Source organism: Dipodomys spectabilis, unplaced genomic scaffold (genome assembly GCF_019054845.1).
Source record: "Dipodomys spectabilis isolate Male_0828 unplaced genomic scaffold, ASM1905484v1 ptg000102l, whole genome shotgun sequence".
Lineage (NCBI taxonomy): Eukaryota > Metazoa > Chordata > Mammalia > Rodentia > Heteromyidae > Dipodomys > Dipodomys spectabilis.
The window spans coordinates 9189471-9213292 of NW_024870779.1; the positions used below are offsets into that span (position 1 = coordinate 9189471).

Sequence of the window (23822 nt, forward strand, 5' to 3'; positions counted from 1 at the left end):
TGCTCAGTATAAAACTATCCATCATTGCTTAAAAAGGGGAGGAAAAACAAAAATCAAATAATGTAAATAATCTCCAATAATTGGACTCCTCACTCCCAGAATCAGAACTATAAAAATCCTTCTCAGATACCCAACACATCTACTTGTGTCCTAAGAGAATTTCTTCCTTTTCCTTGGATATCAATTATATATAGTTTAAGCAGATTCTTCCCAGCCATTTTCAAATGAAACTGTATAAAGAACCTAAATATAGCAGTGTTAGGGCAAAGAGAAACTTTAACAAGAAGAGAATAGCCTAGTTTATCAAAAGTACACATCCAGTAGCTGGTTTGAGCATCCACTTTATAGACTCTAACTAGAAAATTTTGCATGTTAAAAAAAGAAAAGAGCTGGGCACCAATGTCTCAGGCCTACAAGCCTGGCTGATACTCAGGAGGCTGACATCTCAGGATCGTAGTTCAAAGCCAGACTGGGCAGAAAAGTCTGTGAGACTGTGATCTCCTATAAACTACTCAGAAAATGCTGGATGTGGTGCTGTGGCTCAACTGGTAGAATGCTAGCCTTGAGCACAAAGAGGCTTGGGACTGTGCCCAGGCCCAAAGACTGGGGGCAGACGAGGGTGGGGAGGGGGAGGGAGGGAGGGAGGAAAGGAAGGAAGGAAGGAAGGGGAAGAAGGAAAGGAAGGAAGGGAAGGAAAGGAAGGGAAAAGAAAGAGAACAAAAAGGTAAGTATGTTGTATTTGCACATTTGTACTCACATGTAAGCATAAATCTGGACCATAATGTGATTGTTATTTACTACTGAAGTGGTTAAAAACCACTTCTCTGAAGACAGTGGCCTGTGCTCCTACAATGGGTCAGATTATGAGTGAATGCTAATGGCTATGTCATATGGCTATGACATTACCTTACTACTCCAAGTAGAGCTGGCTATTCTAGAAGGATTTCACTAATTCAGTTAAACTGTATTTAAGTTTGATATATGACAGGGTTGAATACCATAAAATCTATGGTGTATCCCTCCAACCACAAATATTGCTGAGGTAGTCATTTGAAATCACTGATGTGTGGCAAAGTTAAAATTTGAGATTTCTCTTCAAAGTCTCCTTACTAACACAATTTCTATCTTCTGTAGATTACTAAGAAGTGAGAAAAGTTCAGGTTGAACTCTAATGACACTCACTACTCATAAATGTAAACATAAGAAATCAACATCTTTATTTTGGGATGCTCAAGAACAGAAATACCAAACACCGAACTATATAAGCCATCATCCTAAGATTCTAGTCAGAATACTTAATCTCCTAGAGCTAAATATTCATAAAAAATTCATTTATGAATTTTCTTGAATGATTTTCCCCCAAACTGAAAATTAATTCTAATTTATAATTCATTTTAAACATCTGTGTAAAAATGGCAGGGTGAAAGCATTTCTTTTCCTGTCCTTAGGATGAATAATAGCATCTAAAAATAATAAATTCAGAAGATAAGCAAAATTTTATCTTTTATACTGTCACTATGTGAGTTCAAAAACATCTCAAAAATGTACAATTCTCCAGCACAAAGATACAAACTATTTTTTAAATTTTGAAAACAATTTTATTCCATTATGTTATACATTTAAGTTCAAGCAAAATTGAGCAGAAAAGCCTATTTCAAAAAAAGTGCTATTTCCAGCACATTGTATTTGTCCACTGCTAGAGCTGCATTACTGCCCTATTATAAAGGCTAACAAGAGAGGTTTTATTTATTTATTTAAGAAGGTAATTGTAAATGATCTTACCCACTGAGGTAAGAGATAGTACTAGTGATAAATCTCCCTTCTTTGCTACATTGTATAAATTTAGCATTTCAAAAATCAAACATTCCCTATTATTATCCAGAGATGAACTATTTTCTGATTGTCACTAATTACAATAGCTACACCAACAATCTCTATTTATGAGGGAAGCAGAAGTACTCTGTTTACCTTGAAAACCTAAATCAAGGCCACTCCAAAGTATACTTTGTAGAGCATAGCAAATGGTTCTCCCTTCTCATTTAAAATACACAGCATCAATGTTCATATTCAGAGAATAAGTAAAAGCAAATCACTACAGCATAAATAATTAAACACTTTGGGTAACAAACCAATGTGTAATATGCTCTTTCTTCCTGAAAAAAATCTTTTTAAAATTAAAAAAAATCCTCAAAAAGTCTTCAAAAAGATTATTTCCTTCAGAACAAAAAAAATCCTTCAGATTTCCTCAATAACAAAAGTAATTTTCTTTAAATATTTTCTATTAATTTGTATCTTTTATTTTGCAGAACATCAACTTCGTTGTGTGCTGCAATGAATAGGATAATCTAAGATTTTGGAAAAAACTAAACTTTTGAAGATTTAAAAATGAAAATGCTTTTATCTTGTAATTATAAGTATTGACTGTTAAGTGTAATAATAGTAAATCAATACTTTGAAAACCGCCTAACTACCCTGTTGATACTTTACAGTCAACTCAGATATAAGCATGTTAGTTTATGAGTTCAATGCATCTCAACGCCATCCCTTTCACTATGCTCCCCCATTCCTAGCCCTACCCATCCCCTCAATTTTCCTAGTTTCATCTTTACATACATACATGAAGTTTATGAGGGCGTTCTCCCACCTTTCCTCTCTTCATTCATCATCCCTCATCCCCTTGACCTTACTTGCTCAACATTTCAAGTACAAGTTTCCTGGTATTCATTTTGTTAAACTGCAAGTTAGTTGCTCAAAGGAAGTACACCACTGGAATTCTCCCGTGCATATACTACACTTTAGTTAATACATTTGTGTACACATGCATATAAACCTGTATGTTTATATATATACATATATATTTATAAATTAGAACTTTCGTGTATGAGAGAAAACATGTGTCCTTTGTCTCTCTAGGCCTGACCTACTTCACATAACATAATTTTTCCAGGTCCATCATTTCCTTGTAAATAATGTAATATCATTCTTTCTGATGGGATGAATAAAAATCTATGGTATATAGATAACACAGATCCCTATTAAGTCACATTATATCTATGTGACTATCTATTAAATCTTTATATAGAAAGAGATTATATGGGGGCTGGGAAGGTGGCTCAGTAGTAGAGCGCTTGCCTTGCATGCCTGAGGCCCTGGGTTCCATTCCTCAGCACCACGCAAAAAGAAAAAAGCCAAAAGTGGCGCTGTGGCTCAAGTGGTAGAGCGCTAGCCTTGAGCTGATGAGCTGAGGGACAGTGCCCAGGCCCAGAGCTCAGGCCCCACGACTGGACCCAAAAAAAAAAGAAGAGATTATATGTTCTTGATTCATTCATCCACAAATGTCATAACTTAGTTATAGTGAATAATCCATATTTGAATGCAATGCCCATCAAAATACAAATTACTCTTCACTGAGTAAGAGAAAGCAATCCAAATGGCCAGAATTGCAAAAAGCAATCCTGGCGAGGGGCAGAAAAAGTAATGCTGCAGGTATCACAATTCCAGACTTCAAAATTACTACAGAGCTATAGTAACAAAAACTAGTTGGTACTGGCACAACAATAGGCCTGAAGACCAATGAAACAAAATATCCAGAAATAAAACCACAAACCTCCAGCCATCTAATATCTGAGCAAAAAATATAGTTTGGAAGAAAGACAGTCTTCAATAAAAGGTTCTAGGATAACTGTATATCCATGTGCAAAAACTAAAATTGGATCCCTATTTATCAACTTGTACTAATATGAATTAAAAATAGATCAAAGACCTCAATGAAACTACTACAGGAAGAAATAAGAGAAATATTAGAATTTCTTGGTATAGATAGGCAAGAACTTTCTGAGTAGTTTCAGGGACTCAGCAAATCAGAAACAGAATTGACAAATGGACTGTATCAAATGTTTCTGCATAGCAAAGAACATGGTTAATAAGCTAAGTAGACAGTCTAGCTGGGTGCTGGGTGCTGATGCCTAATAATACTAGTTACTCAGGAGGATGAGATCTGAGGATTAAGGTTTGAAGGCAGCCAGAACAGCTAAGTTTATGAGATTCTTATCTCCAACTAACTACCACAATGCTGTGGTTCAAAGAGGTAGAGCACTAGACTTGAACAAAAAAGCTTAAGAGACAGTGTGTCTAGGCCCTGAGGTCAAGCCCCACAACTGTGGGGAAAGGGGTGGAAACAGTCTACAGAATGCCATATATGCTGGAATGGCCTTATATCCAGAATATGCAAAGAGCTCAAAATACTAAAGACTGAAGGAACCAACCCAATTAATAAATGGGCAAAGGAACCAAATTGAGACTTCTCAGAAGTAAAAATGGCCAATGAACACATGAGGAAATGCTAAACATCTCTGCCCATAAAGGCAAATTAATTTTGTGTTACTTTATTTCTACAATATGGAGGATCCCAACTGTTCATTAGTGCTAGTATTTAGGTAGCAAGCCAGTTTTTAACATGGGTAAGTAAAAAGAAGGCTATTATTCTTGGGGAAATGTGTTATGTATATGCAACTGTACTAAGGAAGAAAACTTGACCACCAGTGTTTATAAGGCAATGGCTGTGACAAGGGTAGAACAATGCTTTAGAAGGGCTAACACTAATCAATTGCTTCAGTAGAACCTGAAATGTGAAATGTTTTTCTAACAAGTTACTCAACAAAATACAATTTCTAGAACTATATATTTCCAGAATATTCTATCAACTGTGTACCTGCTGAAATTTGTTACTGATTTTTTTAGCAAAAATTTGTGAATAATGGATTATTTAAAAGCCATGGGTTAATATCATTACTATTATATAAGTAGAAAATAATTCAGGCTGTATCATCGTACTATATAAAATTATTTGTGTTTTTACAAACCAATTATATGAAACTATTTATGTGAGCTATAATCTTGCACATAACTCTTTACTTCTAATACCATCTCCCCCCCACCCCCCGCCCCCAGAATCATTTCTGTTGTCCTCCCTAATGTTTTAGCACTTATAGATCTTTTGGGAAGTTTGTTGTTGTTTTTTACAAATTACACCTTCAAATACATGGTATGTTTTTTAAATTTATTCTTTCTTATAGTATACTTTTAAGGCTAGATTTATAACTGTAATTGACATCTTCCCTAACTATATGCACATGTTTAAGTAAACTTCCCAAGGAATAGAGGCACTATTGTACTAAAGTATATTAGTATTTTAATACTGGGATAGAGAAATATCAATAATTTGTATATATTTCAGAACTGGAAGGAGTCCTAAAAGATTTAATCAATTCATTACACAATTGATAAAAGACTACTGTACTATATCTCTTCTATATTCATTTTCTCTAAAAGAAAACTTTTCAGTGTTACAGAATCACTGCATATGATCAGATAGCATATTCTACATTTGGAAAATTCTATGTATTAGAAAAGTTTCCGGGTTGGGAAGGTGGCTCAGTGGTAGAGCGCTTGCCTTGCATGCCTGAGGCCCTGGGTTCTATTCCTCAGCATCACATAAGCAAAAAGAAAAAAAAGCCAGAAGTGGTGCTGTGGCTCAAGCGGTAGAGCACTACTAGCCTTGAGCTGAAGAGCTGAGGGACAGCGCCCAGGCCCAGAGCTCAGGCCCCACGACCAGACCAAAAAAAAAGAAAAAGAAAAAAGGGCTGGGAAGGTGGCTCAGTGGTAGAGCGCTTGCCTTGCATGCCTGAGGCCCTGGGTTTGATTCCTCAGCACCACATAAGAAAAAAGCCAGAAGTGGCGCTGTGGCTCAAGTGGTAGAGCGCTAGCCTTGAGCTGAAGAGCTGAGGGACAGTGCCCAGGCCCAGAGTTCAGGCCCCATGACCGGACCCCAAAAAAAAAAAAAAAAAGAAAGTTTCCTCTTTAAACAGAGAAATGGGAAGGGAAAATAATAAGTTCAACAATTTTAAAATGCATTTTGAAAGAGGATGAATATGGCTGAAACAGATAATCTGTATCTCTGATAACCGAACACAGAAACCTGTTGAAATTTATCTGGGAAAGAGAGAAGAGTAACAGGGGTGATATTGATTAGAATATAATTCAAAAGTGTAGAAATGTAACAATAAAATCACCTTCTGAGGAATTCTGTCATTTGATTGTCTAATGTTTGTCACTAAGTCATTAAAAATTTCACAATATGACAGGGATACACTCAGTTAATAAAAATGCTGATAAGAACTAAGTCTAGAAGAAAGCAGGGAACTCCTTCTCCACTGATATTAGCTCTATTATCTGGGCTTCTATGGTTACAATTGTTCAATCAGCTCACAATCTACTGCTTGAGCCAAATTGGATCTAAGACTCTTGAACAATAAACTTGGCCTGATAGGAAGTATTCTTAGGGAAACCATGTAGGCAAGCAGTGAAAACTGGTAAAATTTGGAAAATAGTTAAGTTATTTAAAAAATTCCATCAGGCACTGAACACTTAAATTGACAAATTGTAACCTCCTTGTACAACCTTTTGAAATTCAGAAAAAAATTAATTAAAATAATTAATTAAAACTAAGAAAAGTCCAAGCAATCTTGGGGGAAAAATTCATTTTAATTTCTCACAGAACTGATGTCAAACTCAACAATATAGTATTTGAAATCCACTAAGCTTTTCCTTTTAAAAGTCAGACATTTGTTTATCTCTAATCTGGCAGATCCTCAGTTTGTACAACTTTCCAAAACTGTATTCTGTAAGTACAAAATAAAATCTTTAAATGGTTAAGTCCCTTCTAAAATGCCAATGCTGTAAAAAGTTATGCTACATTGTTTAGAGAAAGACAAGAAAAATCTGTACATGTTCAATATAGACAAATTGTAATTAGGGCCGGGAAGGTGGCTCAGTGGTAGAGCGCTTGCCTTGCAAGCCTGAGGCCCTGGGTTCCATTCCTCAGCACTATAAGCAAAAAGAAAAAAGCTGGAAGTGGCACTGAGGCTCAAGTGGTAGAGCACTAGCCTTGAGCTGAAGAGCTGAGGGACAGCGCCCAGGCCCAGAGTTCAGGCCCCACGACCAGACCCTCCCCCCCCCAAAACAAAAACAAAAAAAAACACAAACAAACAAAAAAAACAAATTGTAATTAGTATCAGAGTTAACCACACAAGGAGTTTCATTTTGACATGTAATATGTACATTCTATATACAGTATATGCTAATCAAACTCCCTCACTCCATAGAACTCCCTCACTCTATCACTGTCTCTCATCCTCCTCCCCAAATATTTTCCATCTATCGATGGCTGAATCCACATAAGCAAGCGCCTTCAATGTTAAAAGAAAATAGTAGTTATAGTACAAGATTTTTATGAGAATTAAGAAACAGAGAATCACTTTCATAATGGCTAGCACAGTGTTTCATAAATGACAGCTGGTAGTAGCTATGGTAGCGCATTTTTATAGTTAGATGCAAAGATTGGTAAGCACTAAAGTAAAAATACAAATGATGAAATTAGTATTTGGTTCCTAAGAAACTCATACCATGGTGAAGCAAATGAACACATAGTTTGATTCATTGTGGATCACAATGATGAAGTAAAAAATTGAAAGTTCTATGTAGGCTAACAGAAGTAGTCCAATTAGGAGCAGTGTGTGTTGCATGAAACATTGTGAGATGTAACCCTGTCCTGATTTGCTTAATGTAACTAGTTGATGCTCATTATTCTGACTAAACTGCCAACAGTACCTGTCTGCATTCTTAAAAGTATCTATTTGAAATATGGTATCAGTTTTACTTACAGTACTTTCCTTCAAACAGAAATTCCTTTTAAAGTATTACTTGATTTAGGTATAGATAGGTTCCTGTCCTGGCATTGTAAGCTTCCTGAGGGCAAAATAATCTTTTCAAATTTCTGTGATACTTTATGGGTTGAATGAAAATACCAGTCAGCTTCTCAGTAATTAAACAGCAATGATGAAGTTAGCAAGATAAAAGCAGTAAAACTACTACAAGGAGTAGCTCTCTATCTTTATCTATTTTTGTGTGGAAGAGAGGGTGCTAGGGTACAATGCAGGCCTCCACTCAACACAGGTTCCACTATAAATATCTCATTATTGCCATTCTTGCTTTACACAGGACTCTGGAGCTTAACAGAGCAGGAAAAGTAAGGTAGTATTTGTAAGCTTCACTTCTTAGCAAAAATTACAAAAGAAAGAAAAACAGAAAAGTAAAATGCCTATGTTTTAAGCCCAGTTTGGAAACTCAAGTCTAAATAAGTCATGTAACATCCTTTAGCAGATTTAGCTGCATGGCATGTAGCCCGTACAGCACCCAGGCTAGAAGGTAGTAACATCTTCAAATTTTTAATAATTTTATCTTTCAATGACTACTTTGTAAATCTGAACAACAGAACATATGCTAACATACGGGAGTTACATACAACCTGTGTATTCCTCACCATTCCTTATTACCCTTATAGTGTGCATATAGTGCTATTTTTTTCCATCCTTTCCTCTCTCCTGTCCTTCTTCCTTCCTTTCCTTCTTCCTCTTACCCTCCTTCCTTCTTCCTTGCTATTGTTGCTGTACTGGGACTCGAACTCAGGGCCTCATGCTCTCACTTGATATTTTCTGCTCAAGGTTGGTGCTCTACCATTACCTCTGGCTTTTTGCTGGTTATTTGGAGGTAAGGTTCTCCCAGATTTGTCTGCTAGGGCTGGTTTGAATCCTTAGCCTCTTGAGTAGTAAAGATTACAGGAATGAGCCACAATCACCTGGCTCACAGTGCTCTTAAAATTTAATAAGCACAGGATTTCAGTGTGACATTCCAAGCTAATACAAGGTAAGTATATCATGTCTACAACAGGGTACGTGGAGGAACTGGCACTCTAAGCAACCATGCTTTCTGTTCCAACTATATCTTGCTTCAAAAGTAGATAGGAGATAATAGTGTTCTAAGAAATAAGAAGAAGCCGGGCGCTGGTGGCTCACGCCTGTAATCCTAGCTGCTCAGGAGGCTGAGATCTGAGGATCTCGGTTCAAAGCCAGCCCGGGCAGGAGAGACCGTGAGACTCCTATCTCCAATAAACCACCAGAAAACCGGAAGTGGCACTGTAGCTCAAGTGGTAGAGCGCTCGCCTTGAGCTGAAGAGCTGAGGGACAACGCCCAGGCCCAGAGTTCAAGCCCCACGACTGACAAAAAAAAAAAAAAAAAGAAATAAGAAGAACAACAAAAATCCTATTGTCTCTCATCATTTCCTTTTATTAGCCAACCATGTCAGTCAAAATTATAACAGAAAAACAAAAAGAAAAGGGCTGGGAAGGTGGCTCAGTGGTAGAGCGCTCGCCTTGCATGCCTGAGGCCCTGGGTTCGATTCCTCAGTACCACATAAGAAAAAAGAAAAAAGCCGGAAGTGCACTGTGGCTCAAGTGGTCAAGTGCTAGCATTGAGCTGAAGAGCTGGGGGACAGCGCCCAGGCCCAGAGTTCAGGCCCCACAACCAGACCCCTCCCACACCCCCAAAAAAAGCTCCACTTTCAAGGGAGCTGAGTACATCATACAAGTAATAAGGCATTTCATAAACACCCAATGAAGATGTGAAGAACTGCATTTCAAGTTCTAGTGTCAAAGACAAAAGTGACAGCTACAAAGCATTTCCTATGTAGTTTGGGTTCCATAGTTAACTGATTCAAAGCAAAGACAAGAGAAAAGAAACCCGCATTGTTTGCTAAGCATATTCATTGATTGTTACAGGTAGGCTTTTACAAATAAAAGGCAAAAACAACAGTAACAACAACATCACTAGCAATGGTTAGCAGCTGTGAGATGTGAATCCTGGCTTTGTACTGGAAATTCAGCACAGCTAATCAACCTTCATCCTTATGTCTGACAGAATTAAAGTAAAACATGAACACAGTGAAAGTGACAGGAAAGTTTCTTTAAAAAGAAATACAACAGAAAAAGAGTGTGTAGCATATACATGGAACAGAGGCACTTTAGTTCATCTTTAGCCATCTGCAAGGGCATAGACACTGACCTTATATTAAATAGGGAAAATCTGGGTTAGGTAGTGATAAGGTAGGCATAAACAGTTCAAGTTATAGGAAGATCAGGTGGCATCAATTACAATCTTAGTAATCTATTGTGTCAGGATGGTCAAGTAAAGCCTTGTTACAGTAAGAGTCACTGATATGTGACAGATGGTCCAGCTCTTTCTAGATATCAAAATGGCTGCAAAGTAACTGCAAGAGAGAATGGTGCAGGAACATGAAGTCTCTCCTAAGTACCAGCCCATGAAGCAGAATCATGTCCCAAGAGTTGGGGAGGTTTATAGAATTACATGTAAGCTCAATGGCATCAAGGTTTTATCCACAGGTAAGTTAAAGATCTATTGTTTTAGAACAATTTGGTGACCCATCTTAGGCTGAAATGAAACCTACACAAATTCTTAAGGGATGGAATACTAGCGGGGAAAGACAACACCCCATATTAGGACACTATAACCCTAGTGGACACCATACAGGCTGATCACCTGTAAACTATAAAGTTACAATGCTTTCTTTCAGAGATTATATGATCTTATTTTCTACTTTGGGTTCCATTTGCATTTCCCATCTCTCATGGCTACCTGTTACTTAACAGCTTCACCTAACTGACCTCATATTCAGCTCCCATCCATCTTTATGAGAAGACTAAGGAAGTTTAACTAGATTGCTTATGTCCTTACCAATAAAACCCTAAGTGTCTACTAATAGTTCCTGTGGATATTAGATAGACATCTCCTGTCTATGGGTGTTATAAGGCCTATAAGCACTGTATGCTTTATCTCCTGTTAATTAATAAATCAGTAACTTTAGTAAAAGAAAATACCTTTAAGAATGGCAAAGCCCCTGTACGTATTCCTAGACATATCATTAGAAGATATAAATTAGTTAAGCACTGTATCTAATCCTCTTAAAACTTTAAATATATGTATTAATAATTCGACTTCCAGGGTCCTTTTGCTAGAATAGCAAAAGATTTTTTTTAAGGGCTGAACACTCTTTTTTAAACTTCTCTCTTAATTTTCATGGATTTCTTCTTATTTTTTGTTTATGTGGTACTGAGGAATTGAACTCAGGGCTTCATATATGCTAGGTAAGCACTCTACCACTAAGCCACACTCCCAGCCCAAGATATTACTTTTTGAATAATCTGTATTACAGCTAAATCTGTTCTGGTGTTATGAAAGGTTTTCTTTTTTTTTTTTAAATCATTTCCTTACTTTTAGAAGATTTTCCCAAAAAGGTAGCTAAGGTTATTTACAAGGTATCATCCAGAGGAAAAAGGTACCCAGAACAGAGTTCTGACACTTGGTTGTGCTTCCCATTTCAAGCTTCTTTAACAAGGATATGACACTTCTGGCCTTTGCTCACTGTATATAAAAACTCAATGAATATAGAAAAATGACCTAATACATTTTAATATTCCTGAAATGTATGCCTGACAAAATGAAAATAATGCCAAACCTTATATAGAATATGGCTATTCATACAGACCTGCCATAAATTAGGCATTGGTTTCCAATAGTAAAATATAACAATTATAACAATAGACTAATAAATAATAAATTGTTAGTAGTATTGCTATTTTTGCAATCTGGGTATTTTTTGTTTGTTTTCCTGTCCTGGGGCTTCAACTCATGGCCTGGGCACTATCCCTGAGTTTCTTTTGCTCAAAGTTAGTGTTCTACCACTTGAGCCACAATACCTCTTCTGGCTTTTTCTGAGTAGTTCCACTGGAGATAAAGAGTCTCACAGCCTTTCCTGCCCAGGCTGGCTTTGAATTGTGATCCTCAGATCTCATCCTCCTGAGTAGCTAGGATTACAGACATGAGCCTCAATAGCTTGTGCTCTCATCTAGCCTTCATTGTGCTCAATGAAAGTGCTAGAACAATACCCCATTTATTTTAGCCACTTTAAAGTATGCTGCAAGAATATGCCCTTCGGTTTTTACTGGTTACTGGGTAAGAACCTCAAGAATGTCTCCTATCCCCATTAGGCCCTATGCCTCCAGAACAGAAAAGGAAGTATGGCCAGGACAGACTTTCTGTCTTTACTAGGGGCATGAGGAAGACTGAAAGGCCACTAGGGGAAGTTTGGTTGGACACAAACCCTGACAGGTTTATGTAACAGAGTTTATGAAACAAAGTTTATGTAATGGAGTTGCACCTGTGCATACTAAGGGTTGCTGGGCTGGCTATCCACATGCTCCTTGTGGAGAATGAATAGCCTAGAAGAAAGGCTTAAGGCACTGTGGTGCCAAGCAGTCAAAGGCCTTGTCCTACACACATGTATACCAAGTGAGATCTCTGTTGTGAAGGAAAACCCTCCTGGTTATCAGCACTTGGGGCTAGCCATCAGACACCTGGAATTTTATTGGCATCTTTGTTAGTCCCCTTTTGGTCATCTGAGGTATTTGTTTGAGAAGCAGGAAATGGTTATCTTGTAGGCAGATCCAATTTTACCAGTAACCCTGGAAACAATGGAGAACAGTTCTGCCCACTGCTCTGGAAATCAGTGCAACCAGGGGCTCTGTGCTATTTGCCTACTTCGCTCCTTGGCCTGCTGTGGTCCTGCATGGAACTGAGTAAGACCCTTTCAAAAATAATCATTTCCTATCTCTGGCCTTATTTAAACTTTGTATTCTTATGCTGTGTTTTAAAGCAAAGTGCATATTGCTTATTCTGTGAGAAATAAATCATTTGTTTCTGAAAAAACAAAATAAAACAAAACAGTCCCAAATCACAGGTGTGGCCTGTTTGACCAGTAGCTCTTTGTCTCTGAAGGAATTCGGAGATGATGTCACTTTATCATTGTGACAATTTGTCTGGCAGCGATCTCCTGAGTTTTTGGTGGTTTCCTTGAAAATAATAAGAAGGTAATGCAGTCTGAGGGGTAGTTTGCCCACCATACAAGATACTCATCAGTCAATCTTCTTTCCTGAAGTGCAAAGTAAATGCAAGGTAACTGCAGCAGAGAACATGTCAGACCAAAAGACAAGATACAAAGTTAAAGGCCTTTTAGTTCATCCACAGGGCCCAGCAAAAGGATCTTTTATGATGCCTTTTCAAAGTTTCTTCAGATAGGGGGTGCAGTTGAAAGAGAAAGATCAAGAGTATTATTATAGCCATATTCAATCTAAGACACTTTATATAGAAGTAACTATGAGGCCGCTGAACAGATGTAAACACAAATCTACTGTTCTGAGGCAATGTCAAGCAAAGAAATATAGATTTGGAAGCCATTAATGTACCTCAAAGAGCTAAATTTATTTTAGAGGGGGAGAGAGGGATAAGGGAGGGGGAAAGGAAGAGGAGAAACAGAATGGAGATGAAAGAAGGGAGTCTTACACTAATTGGCATCCTATAATATTTTCAACTCTTGCACAGAGAGCCAGCAAAAGATTCTTGGAAAAAACAGACAATGAAGTCAGAATAAAACCAGGAGAGTAGGGTCTATGTAAACTAAGGCAAGAAAGTAAGAAACACGAAATGGCCATCTGTGAAGATAATAAATGAGAAGAACAGAGAAAATTTTAGTGGGTTTAAGAACATAGAGATAAATGGAGTCCCTGAACTACAGGAGCCTTTGGAGGGTTACTAACAGAAATTAGAAAGAAAAAAACCTAAAACAAGAAAGTATAACAGTAGCATTTATTTGTGTCTTTGATAATCTGTAACAAAGCCTTACAGACAGGTGAAGTAAATCCTCGTTTGCACCCCAAAACTCATTGGTAAGTATGACATTTTGGTACACATAAGAAGGAATATGATTCCTACAATAGTTGGCAATGGGGGAGGGGGTGCGCGGCACGGGTGTTAACTCACACAGGTTGGCTCTGAGAATAAAGTTAATGTAAAAGCTTAAATAAAAAGTATGGAGGTGATAATAACGAGATGATGAAATTCAGCAGAAAAGAAGGGATAAGTACAAAATAAAAGTTAAAAGGTTACGTATGTTAGACTTTCATAATTGAAACAAAATACCTAATATAAACAACTTAAAAGGAGGAAAGATTTGTTTTGATTTACAGATTCAGAGGTTTCAGTCTATCAAGACAAGGAAGGTATGGAAGGCAGAGCAGCTTACCTCATTGTAACTAGGAAACAAAGAGAATGCCTATGCTAGGCAAGCTTCCTTCTTCCCTTTTTACTCCATTGGAGGCCCCAGCCTACTGGATGGTACTAACCCCATTCAAGGCAGATCTTTCTCCTTATGTGTGTCCTGTTGTAAAAGGCCCTGACAGAATCCAAAAGTATGGGTGACTAATCTTTTAGGTCCTTTGCAATTCAATCAAGTTGTACAATCAAGATAACCCTCGCCCAGTTCCAGAAGTCAGCTGGAACACCAATCCCTGAGCATATCCTTAAAGAGGATTGTGAGTCCCTGGTTATCTTCCCTTTTCTCTTTTGCATCCCAGCCATGAAGCAAATAGCTGTACTCCAGCATGCACTCACTGTCTTGTTTTGTTGTCTCACCACAAGACCAAAGCACCAGGGCCAATTGACCACATGCTGGATTCTACAAAACTATGAGCCAAACCTTTCCTCTTCATAAGCTAACTCAAGTATTTTTTGTTTTGTTTTGTTTTTTGGGTCCGGTCGTAGGGCTTGAACTCTGGGCCTGGGCGCTGTCCCTCCGCTCTTCAGCTCAAGGCTAGCGCTCTACCACTTGAGCCACAGCGCCACTTCCGGCTTTTTTCTTTTTGCTTATGTGGTGCTGAGGAATGGAACCCAGGGCCTCAGGCTTGCAAGGCAAGCGCTCTACCACTGAGCCACCTTCCCAGCCCCTCAAGTATTTATTATAAGAGAAAGCTGCCTAATAGAGGTCTGGTATGAAAAAGTCACTAAATCATAAAGAAAAACACACAAACATTTGGAAACATTCCTTCTTTCTTTCCTTCTTTTGGGCCAGGAAGTAGAAATTGAGATAGACTTATACAAGGAAGCCTCTGCTTGAAGGTCCTGATAAGCTGTTATGGAACAAAAGAGTGAAGGGAAAGTTTAGAGAAAGATTACAGGTAGGAAAAAACACATTTCCTCTTTTTTTCCTCTTGTTTTTGCAATATGCGTATGTCCATCAAGTAAAAACTGCTCAATGAATTTGTATTAAACTTAGAACACATAGACAAAGAATTGTTGGTCATAGAGGGACCTAAACAAATATGTTTGTCCACAAAGGTTCTTAAGAGATGAGTTCTCCCAAACAGACCAGCGCTCTTAGATAAACCAGATTTTCTAAAGCAAAGCAAGGGAATAATACCAGAAAGATCCAGTTCCCAAAAATAAATAACAGCTAAATGCACTCAATCAGACTGAAAACTTGATAAGGGCACAGATTTTTATTTAATTTATTGAATGCTATACCCAACAACCCATTCGTCTGTCACATATTACACATATTTGCTGAATATCTGGGAGTATAGACAGGATTAGACAAAGGAGATAGATACCCATGCAAAAATACTGAAAAACTAAAACTATATCTTAATTAAAAGTAATTTTTTTAAATAAACTTCTGTGGGTTTTTTGGGGAACAGGGTCTATGAAGCTCAGGATGGCCTGGTATTTGAATTACCCTGTCTCTGCTTCCCAAGTGATGGGATTGTACAGATATGTGCCACCAATCTTGGATATAATTAAGCTTTAATCATCAACACTGAGGTCCTCCTGATTTCAAAGTGGGACATTCTTTTGCTATCCCACATTAATCCACATTAACCCACTTCTACTAGAGCACTGATGCTAAAGATATAAACAGCTTACTACCTCCTAACAAATGTTAGAAGTTCAAATTAATTCATAGCAGATATTCACTGAATGATAATGAACTCCCTATAAGCAGCTTCCCTTTTAAAAACAACAACAAAAACCTCTGGACTATTGTGATGTATGTGCTCTCAAATTATTTTTCTTTTAGATATGTTTCTTCTTTGTTTGATAACTGTTATTTCTTTTTTGAGTGAATATATATGTGTGTGTAGGAGAAACAGGGTTTGAACTCAGGAACCTGTGCACACCAAGCAGGTGCTCTACTACTTGAGCCAAACCTTCTCCTCCAGCCCTTCTCCTTGCTTTGTTTGGCAAAACTAGGACATGAACTCAGGGCCTTGTGCATTGTTGGTTTGCTTATAGCTGGTTTTCTACCACTTAAAGCCTTGCCTCCAGCCTGGCATTTATTCATTTGGGAGGAGTCTGTGGACTTTACTGCCAGTTCTGCTTCTGAACTTCAATCCTCTGACCTCAGCCTCCTGAGTAGTGAGAATTACAGTTGTGAGGCTCCAGCACCTAGTTCACCCAGTTTCCTTAATCCCCACTTTTAGATGTTATAATAAAAATATACTAATAACCCACACAGCAGCATATTACAGTTTCAGTTCTAAGAGTGGTTCATGCTCAATAGCTACATGACCATGACCATGTCAAACTTGTGTTTCTCAGGATTTCATCGTAAATGAGAGTAACAAGCTCATCAACCTCATGTAGTTATTGACAACTGTGAAATAATATATTTAAAATGCTTAAGGTAATGTTTGGCTTATACTGAGCATCAAGTAAGTAATCTGGATTTTTATTAACTTTACTGATTCATCTAATCTAATTGCTAACTGCATTGCCTTGACTGCAACATTCTTCAGCACAGGCTTTAACTTAGTAGAACCACCTTTTATTAAAGCATTTATTGAGAAAGTATTTTCTTTATTTTCTATTTAAGGAAATTTCTAATTTACTAAGGACTGTAAGACCTGTATGGTTATTAAACAAATACTTTCATTAAATAGAAGTGAATGCTTTGCACATAATTGAATTTCCTCCATTTTTTACTGCTTCACTTATACTAATGCTTTGCATAACTTCAAACATTTTACAAGTTCCATGAAAAAAAGTTTCTAATATACTACAAAGCCTACAATAGAACTTAAAATATAGCTGTTTGTCTCATTCTATACATTCTTCATCATTTCAGTTACTTTAATAGTTAAGTATTTAAGAGCTACTACAACTTCAGCTGCCTCCTTTTCTTAGGCTTGAGGGCATGTTAATATATAGCTATTTAAGAAAGTAAGGTTACTATTACGTCATTAAAGCTTTAGAAAAGCAGTAACACTTATTTTAGCTAATCGAAAACTTTTTTAACTAGTTGGAATGCTAAGAAAAAAGAAATCATGTTGGTTAAAATAACTTTCAGATGGTAATCAAGTTTGCCTCAAGCTAATTAAGTTATTTACCCATTTAAGGTAGCCATTCAAATGCCATGACATTATGTATACTTGTTAGTGTCATTACTAAAAATACTGAGATGATTTCTACATATACCAGGTTTGTTTGGTGTTTAATAACAATACCAAGTTTGGTGGAAAAAATTCAAAATCACTTATACTATCATACCATACTTAAAAGAATAGCACAAAAATTCTGGCAAAAAAGGCTCAATCTGAAGTATATGTATATGTTCACCAAGCATCATTACAATACTGTGTATGAAGCTTTTATTTACTGAAGACACTGTTAAATCAAAAGCGATAAATCTACTAACAGAAGAGCAGAAAAATTAAGTATGGCACACATAGACAACAGAATAATGCTCATTAGTAAGAAATGTCATTAACTTGGAAGACCCTCACAGACAATAAATGAGAAGTAAAAGAAATCAAACACAAACCAGGAATAATCAGGTTCTATTTACACAGACTTTATGAAACAGACAAAACTTACCTATGTTGATAGAAATCTGAATAGTTATTAACTTTGAGTTAGAGAACCAATAGAGTACAGACATCTGGCAATGGTTTGATTATTTGTGCCCTGGTTTCTTTCTTTTTTTTTTTTTTTTTGGGTCCGGTCGTGGGGCCTGAACTCTGGGCCTGGGCGATGTCCCTCAGCTCTTCAGCTCAAGGCTAGCGCTCTACCACTTGAGCCACAGCGCCACTTCCAGCTTTTTTCTTTTTGCTTATGTGGTGCTGAGGAATCGAACCCAGGGCCTCAGGCATGCAAGGCAAGCGCTCTACCACTGAGCCACCTTCCCAGCCTGTGCCCTGGTTTCATAAGTATATAAAATCCCACAATACTATAAACAGACGTCAGTAAAAAGGTTGTTTTTTTCAATTGTTAATTTGGCTTGAAAATTTGGAAAACTCTGTTGGGAGGTAAAGATTGGAAGAACTGTGATTAGAGGAAAACATTTATCCCCCACAAAAATGTTAACAATGTTAACAACATCCAGTCTCAACCAATAAACCAGAGAGAGGATCTCTAAATTAAAATGTTTATAGACATACAACCTATCCGCATTTGATGTAAATTAAATAACTATTATGAGAAAAAATGAAAATATGATCATAAAGACAAGTTAACAAAACATTTTTACTATATTAGAAGCAAAACAAATTTTGACAAGTTTCTATAGAATTGTACTACATGGCAGTACCTCCTTCCTTTCTTCTTCAAAATATTTGGCCAGATGACAAAAAGAAACATTATAAATACTTATTTTGGTAAGAGGATAAGTGGAGATGGGAAAGAATGAGAGATGGTGGAAGATAAGATACTAATAAAGATGCATTGTAATGTCCAGACTTGGAGCGCCTGAAAAGACCACCAGGGACCAAAGATCAATGCAAGCGGCAATGAGTCGTTTATTGACAGCTGGAGCACAGACCCCTCTGTGCACTGATGTCCAGGAGTGCAGAGAGAGGCCCCCAGCACAGCACTTTTGATATGTTCTTTGGTAGGGGTAAGGCCTCAGTATGTATTGGCAACGAATCAATACACCCCTTGGGAAATTTAAATCATAATTCTAGCATATGATTGGCACAATACAAAGGGAGAAAAGGGCTGGGGCTGATAACTGGTGGGGCTAGGGGACTGAAACAAATGGCCACTATCTCTGATCCTGGGCCTGGGTAGGAGTGGTTGCCAAACTGCCACTATCTCTATCTCTGATCCCGGCCTGGGGAAAGTGCTTACCAGATAGCCACTATCTCAATCCCAGGCCTGGGTGGGAGGGGTTGCCAAAAGGCCACTATCTCTGATCTCAAGCCCGGGTGGGAGGTCTGGAATGTGTTAACTTCAGCTCCAGATCTGGCTCCAGGGCGGGTTGAATAGCAGCTGCATTCTTCAAGCAGGTCTAATACAAAATGGCAAATACAGGTCTATCTGGCTATATATCATGCTTCTCAGTAGACATAAATTGACATTCTGAATTGAAATATTTTGTATAAAAATATAACCACAGCAAATAAACAATATAATTTTTTAAAGGAGCCAGGCGCTGGTGGCTCATGCCTAGAATCTTGGCTACTCAGGAGGCTGAGATCTGAGGATCAAGGTTCAAAGCCAGCCCAGGCAGGAAAAGGCTTTGTGAAACTCATGTATGTCTCCAATAAAACACCAGAAAACCGGAAGTGGTGCTGTGGTTTCAGTGGTAGAGCACCAGCCATAAACTAAAGAGCTGAGGGACAATGCCCAGGCTCAGAGTTTGAGCTCCATGACTGACAAAAAACTTAAAATTAGAAAAAAATGAAGAATTTCCCTGGTAAGAGCATTTTATCATGGCTTTTATTTCTTTGCAAGATGGATAATAAAATATTTATGAGATGCCATTTCACTCTTATTAGAATAGCAAATATTATAAAGACAACAAGTAATGTTGATGAAGGTATGAAAAAAAGAACTACACTGGCTTGTGGCAAGGTAGACATAATGGAAAACAGCATAGAGACGCCTACAGAAACTGAAAGGAAACTATCAGAGAAGGCAGCAATTTTCCTTTGAAGTATCTACTCAAAACCCTCCCCCCACATGGTATTACCCCTGTTTTCACTGTATTTGATGTTAGTATAATTTGGGGAGGAGAAGGGATACAGGTGGACCCATTGCAACAATGAGATGTACAAGATGCTATGTTGAAAAACAAACTTTACAACTTCCACGGGAAGGGGGCAGTATAGTTGTGGAGATGGGAGGGCAGGGATGGTAGGGGAAAAACAGAGGAGGAGGCAACAATGCTTGATAAGAAATGTTCTCGGTGGGGGGGACCAAGATGGCGACGGGGCAGTAGGGAAACGCCACAGCTCTCTCCAACCAAAAAGAGAGTTCGAGTTCCAACCTTTAATCTCCCCAAGAGACCGACAACAACAAAAAGACGAACACTCAGAGAAAAACCAGAGGTGGAAAATAACAAAAAAAGAAAGAGAGGAAAAGAAGAATTTCAGAACAGAGAAGAGCGAAGACCCCCAACCTTTACTGGCCGCGTGGCAGTGCGCCAAGCCGCCGGCCAGCCGGCCCGGCGGGGGCTGCCGGAGCCACAGAGACACAGGGGGCTGCTTGCAGATCACCAGGTACCGGATTGCAGAACAGCGGATCGCAAGGAACAGAGAAACCTACCAGCCGGGAGTCTCCACGAGGATCCCACCCCCACCCCTCACTCTCCACCGGAGCGGAGAGGCTCCATCCCGCCAAAGCCGCCCGGCACCAGCAGCGCGACAAAGGGACCTGTCCGCAGACCACCCGCCCAATCGCGATCGCAACTACCCGGCGGGGGGCCGCCCAACCCAGCCCGCAACCACCCCAACTGAACTCGGACTGCAACAACAACTGACGGACTGCAACAACAACTGACGACCTACAGGGTGAGTACCCATCAGGGGACAGGGAATCCATCAAGGGAGACCAGAGCTGGAGGGAATCCCCAGACCCTGACCTAGACTCCCTACCCCAACACCCAGACCACAGGACCCACTAAAACTGGGAACTGTTCGAGAGCTCCACCAGCCGGTGGAGCACACTCTGCTGGCCAGGCCAGAGCAAGAGCGCCCCTGGGTCAAGACTATCAACAGTAGAAGAAATTTGAACTGTGTCCTCCAGGCTGCATAACCTAGGTGGTATACACATTAGCACAGGCCTAACGAGCGCGCTCCAGGCTGGGGCCGGAACCAGGCCAGGGGACCGGCGCCTGAACAAAGCAAAAAGGGTCAGAAGTGGGGCTGTGGCTCAAATGGTAGGGTGCCAGCCCTGAGCTGAAGAGCTGAGGGACAGCACCCAAACCTAGAGTTCAAGCCCACAACCAGCCCAAAACAAACAAACAAAAACACATCAGGAGCCCATAGCAGACTCCAGTATTTGGGAGAGTGCATCCAGAGCATCTGATCTTCCCAAGAGCACCCGCAGGAGCAAACACAAGCAGTCTAGGCTGCTCAACCCTTCCAAAGGCGGGAATTGCTACAGCAGAGAGCTGAGAATCCTAAGTGAATAGCAGCTGGAAATAGGCTCCCAACAGAATCCAGATCAGGCACAGACTCTCTCTACCAATACAGAATCAGCAACCAAGCAAAGACAGACACACCAAAACAAGATTGAAGAGCAGTCTCCTGAACCCCCATGCGAAAATCACAGAGAAAAATCACAAGGTTTACCACTACCCAGGACAGCAAGCTCACCTCAAAAGCCAGCAGCCACGCAGGGGAGAGCCCCAGTGGGAGCAAAGCAGGAATGGAAGACAAAAACTACATCCAAGGGTTGCTGGAGGCAATGACTCAAGAAATAAAGCGAGAAATGGATCAGAAATTGAAAGAGCACAAGGATGAACTATCAAAAGATATACAGGATATCAAACAAAAGTTGGATGCAAAAATAGAAGCTGCACAAACCTCAGTAAGAAGTGAGATAAACGCCAAATTAGAGGTAATGCATACTCTGAGAACCAACATTGAATCCATAAAGGGATCCATTTCCACCATGCAAACCACAATAGAAGCCACGGTCAACAGAGTGAATGAAATGGAAGGTAGAGTGTCAGATACAGAAGACAGAATACACCAACTGGACCAAAAAGTGACAGATATGGAAAAATCACTCAAATTAAACCAAAGGGAAATTCAAGAGCAAGCAGATAATGCTAAAAAATTTAACCTTCGCATAATCGGAGTGGACGAAGGTGAGGAATTCCAGAGCAAGGGAATGCAACACCTATTTAACAAGATAGTCAATGAAAATTTTCCCCACCTCAAAAACGACCATCTTAACTACATCACAAAAGCTTATCGAACACCCAACAAGCAAGATCCCAGGAGAAACACTTCTAGGCACATAATAGTAAAAATGATGGATCTGAATAATAAGGAAACAATCCTGCATGCAGCAAAAATGAAGAAGGAGCTATACTACAACGGGAAAAAAATTAGAATCACTGCAGATCTCTCCACACAAACAATGAATGCAAGAAAAGCCTGGGAAAGCACCATACGAGCCTTGAGAGCCAATAACTGCCAACCCAGACTGATATACCCGGCAAAGCTAGCATTCACATTCGATGGAGAACTGAAAACTTTTAATAGCAAAGAAAAACTAAATGAATACATAAACATTAAGCCAGCATTACAAAGAATTCTAAGAGGGGGGACACAACCTGAAGAAAGCAACCAGGAACTGGGACCTGCCCCAAACAGGCATTACTCAAAGTCTAACTGAGCAAGCACAGGAGGAAAGGAAAGAAGAAAAACTTAGGAAAACGGAATGGCAGGGACAACAATGCATCTCTCTATACTTTCTCTTAATATAAATGGGCTGAATTCGCCAATTAAAAGAAAATGAACTGAGGACTGGATCAGAAAACAAGACCCATCCATCTGTTGCCTTCAGGAGACCCACCTCTAAGCCAAACATACAAACAAACTCAGAGTGAAGGGGTGGAAAAGGATCTACCAATCAAATTCCCCCAATAAGAAAGCAGGTGTAGCTATCCTGATATCTGACAAAATAAACTTTTCATTAAAATCAGTACAGAAAGACAAGGACGGACACTACATATTAATAAAGGGAACAATCCAAGAGGAGGATATAACCATCATCAACTTATATGCCCCAAATATCGGTGCACCCAGATATGTTAAACAAATGCTCTCAAACTTACAGAATAAAATAGATCCCAATACGATAATACTAGGAGACTTTAACACGCCACTCTCACCAAAGGACAGGTCTACCAACCAGAGGATTGGCAAAGAAGCTACCGAATTAAGTGAGGCCATACTTCAAGCGGAATTAACTGACATCTACCGAGTATTTCACCCTAAAACAACACAGTACACATTCTTCTCAGCAGCTCATGGAACTTTCTCCAAAATAGACCATATCATAGTTCATGCAAGGAACTTAAGCAAATACAAAGGGATCGACATAATCCCCTGTATCCTATCTGACCACAGTGGAATCAAGCTAGCTCTCAATAACAAAGCATACCGCAGAAATTTCTCTAATACATGGAAATTGAACAGCACACTCCTTAACAAGGCCTGGGTAACAGAAGAGATCAGAGAAGAAATAAAGCATTTCCTACAACTCAATGAAAATGAAAACACCTCACAAAGAAACTTGTGGGACACAGCAAAAGCAGTCCTGAGGGGCAAATTTATTGCCCTCAGTGCCCACATCAAGAGAATGGAGACAGACCAAGTAAATAATCTCATGTTGCAACTAAAACAGCTAGAAAAACAAGAAAAAATGGGACCTAAAGCTACTAGACGAAGCCAGATAACCAAATTGAGAGCAGAGATTAACCAATTAGAAAATCAGAAAACCATAACCAAAATAAACCAAACAAAAAGCTGGTTCTTTGAAAAAATAAACAAAATTGATGGCCCGTTGGCAAGATTAATTAAAAAAAGAAGAGAGGAAACCCATATTAATAGGATTAGGGATGCCACGGGAAACATCACAACACGTACCCAAGATATCCAAACAACTCTAACAGACTACTTTCAAAAGCTATACTCTCTAAAGGAAGAAAATCTGGCGGAAATGGATGCATTTTTAGAGAAATACAAGTTACCCAAACTGAGCAAAGAAGAAGTTAACCAATTAAA

The 23822-nt window shown here is 38.9% G+C and overlaps 1 protein-coding gene and 1 non-coding gene across 5 annotated transcripts in view; one reads left to right on the forward strand and one right to left on the reverse strand.

The window, feature by feature from the left end:
* Smap1 (small ArfGAP 1) overlaps nucleotides 1-23822 on the reverse strand; it is a 121375-nt gene that overhangs the window by 23746 nt on the left and 73807 nt on the right. The gene's annotated exons all lie outside the window — the stretch shown is intronic.
* LOC122114003 lies at nucleotides 13610-13732 on the forward strand. Its single transcript, XR_006148496.1, has one exon. It is a non-coding gene; the product is annotated as a small nucleolar RNA SNORA40 (small nucleolar RNA).